Here is a 2,517-nt window from a genome sequence, read left to right as displayed (position 1 = left end):
TAGGTTTTTTAAAGATGCTCTTTCTCAGGTTGAAGAGGTTCCCTTTTATCTTTTATATTTTTAAATCATGAAACAGCAATTGGCTTTCATCAATATTTTTTTAAAAACCCACTTTATTGAGGTATGGCTGACATACAAAAAGCTATACATATTTAATGTATACAGTCTGGTGAATCTGGAGATAAGTATACACCCATGGAACCATCACCACAATCTGTGTTCTAAATATATTCATCACCCTCACTGTCAAATGTTTTTTCTGCATCTATTGACATAATCATGTGGTTTTTGTTTTTTTACTGTATTAACATAGTGTATTACATTGGTTGATTATCAGGTATTAAACCAACCTTGCATCTTGGAATGACTCCCACTTGGTCATCGTGTATAATCCCTTTTATGTGTTGCTGGATTCAGTTTGTTAGTATTTTGCTAGATTTTTGCATCTGCATTCTTAAAATCTTTTTTTTTTTTTTTTAAGATTTTATTTATTTGACAGAGAGAGCACCAGAGAGTACAAGCAGGGGGAGCAGCAGAGGGAGAAGGAGAAGTAGGCTCTCAGCTGAGCAGGGAGCCCGATATGGGGCTTGATCCCAGGACCCTGGGATCATGACCTGAGCCGAAGGCAGATGCTTAACCGACTGAGCCACCCAGGCACCCCTCTTAAGATCTTTAGTTTTGTTTTTGTTTATTTGTTTTTGTGTGATGGCCGTGGTTTTGGTATCAGAGCAGGACTGGTCTCATAAAATGAGTTGGAGAGGGTTTTTTCCTCTACAAACTTGTGGAAAAGTTTGTGAAAGATTGACACTAATTCTTTTTTCAACATAGGGTAGAATTCACCTTTGAAGCCATTTGGTCCTAGGCTTTACTTTGAAGGTAGTTTTTTGATTACTAATTCAATCTCTTTACTTGTTATAGGTCAACTCAGATTGTCTGTTTTTTCTTAAGTCAGTTTCAGTACAGTGTTTCTAGGAATTTGTCCATTTCATTTAGTTTACATTACTTGTTTCCATACAATTGTTCATTGTATTTCTTTATAGTCATTTCATTTTTATAAGGTCAGTGTTTATATTACCCATTTCATGCCTGATTTTAGTAATTTGAGCTTCTCTCTTTTTTTTCTTTGTTAGTCTAGCTAAATGTTTGTCAACTTGTTGATCCTTCAAAGAAGCAGCTTTTGATTTCATTGATATTCTCTATTGTATTTCTATTCTCTTGCATTAATTTCTGCTCTAATATTATTGTTTCCTCTTTCTTCTTGCTTTAGGTTTAGTTTGCCATTCGTTTTTAGTTTCTTCCAATGGGAGTTTAGACTATTAATCTGAAATTAAAAAAAAAACATTTAAGATTTTATTTATTTGAGGGAGAGATAGCGAGAGAGAGCACGAGTGGGGGTGGGAGGCAGGGAAAGAGAGAAGCAGCCTTCCCGCTGAGCAGGGAACCCGATTTGGGGCTCCATCCCAGGATCCTGAGCAGAAGGTAGATGCTTAACTGAGTGAGCCACCCAGGTGCCCCTAAAATTTTTTTAAATATAGGCATTTACTACTATAAATTTCCCTCCAAGCACAGCTTTAGCTCCACCCCATAAATTTTGGTATGCTGTGTTTTCATTTTCACTCACCTTAAAGTACTTCCTAATTTCCTTTAGTGATTTCTTTTTTGACCCATTGGTTATTTAAGAGTGTGTTATTTAATTTCCACACTTTTTAATTCTGCCAATTTCCTTGTGTCATCAATGTCCATTTCATTCCATTTTGGTTGGAGAACAGTCTGTCTATTTTCAATCTTGTAGATTTCCTGAGGTTCATTTTATAGCTTAATGTATGATGTATTCTGGAGAATGTTCCTTGTGCACTTGAGAAGATTGTGTATTTGCTACTGTTGGGTAAAATGTTCTCAAAGTGTTCTGATAGATCTAGTTGCTTTATGATGTTATATATTATTTTACAAAGTCAGTTTGTACAGTCTTGGGTATATTACATGATTAGAATTATATAAAAATTCTCAACAAACTATTCTGAGGGGGATGTGGCTGGGGTTTTACTGGCCTCCCTATGTCTGCCATTTTCAATTTTCAGAGTGTCTTGACTGTAATCTTGCTGCTTATATGTACCTGTACTTATATCCGATCCTTGGCACCCAGCCTCCTGGACAGAAATAAAACTGGATTGTTGGATATGTTTTGGAAGTTCGCCAAAAACGGAAGAGTTTTTATATTGTGATATGCTGTATGGTGATGGCCTTCAGCATCCTCTTCATACAGTAGCTTGGAAAAATATTGGAATTTAGTCACCATCAGACTTCAGTATGAAAAAAGGGCTTATGTGCAGAAAATAATGGGATGAAGGTTAACCCTTTTATTTCTGGACATTGAATGAGATAAATTTCCAGCTGCTGTTCTCTATTTTTATTATTGGGCCAATGTTCTATATAAATAGGGTGCAACCATTTAATTAAGAGTTAGGGGCACCTGAGTGGCTCAGTTGGTTAAGCGTCTGACTTTGATCAGGTCATGAT

General features: G+C 36.1%; 1 pseudogene; it reads left to right on the top strand.

Moving 5' to 3' along the window:
• Nucleotides 1-2,054: 2,054 nt before the first annotated feature.
• LOC116631951 lies at nt 2,055-2,266 on the top strand (annotated as a pseudogene).
• The last annotated feature ends 251 nt before the right edge of the window (nt 2,267-2,517 follow it).

The sequence above is a fragment of the Phoca vitulina genome, unplaced genomic scaffold (genome assembly GCF_004348235.1).
Source record: "Phoca vitulina isolate PV1807 unplaced genomic scaffold, GSC_HSeal_1.0 scaffold6, whole genome shotgun sequence".
Taxonomy (NCBI): Eukaryota; Metazoa; Chordata; class Mammalia; order Carnivora; family Phocidae; genus Phoca; species Phoca vitulina.
Note: the sequence above shows the minus strand (reverse complement) of the source record. Positions and strands in the feature narration are given on the sequence as shown.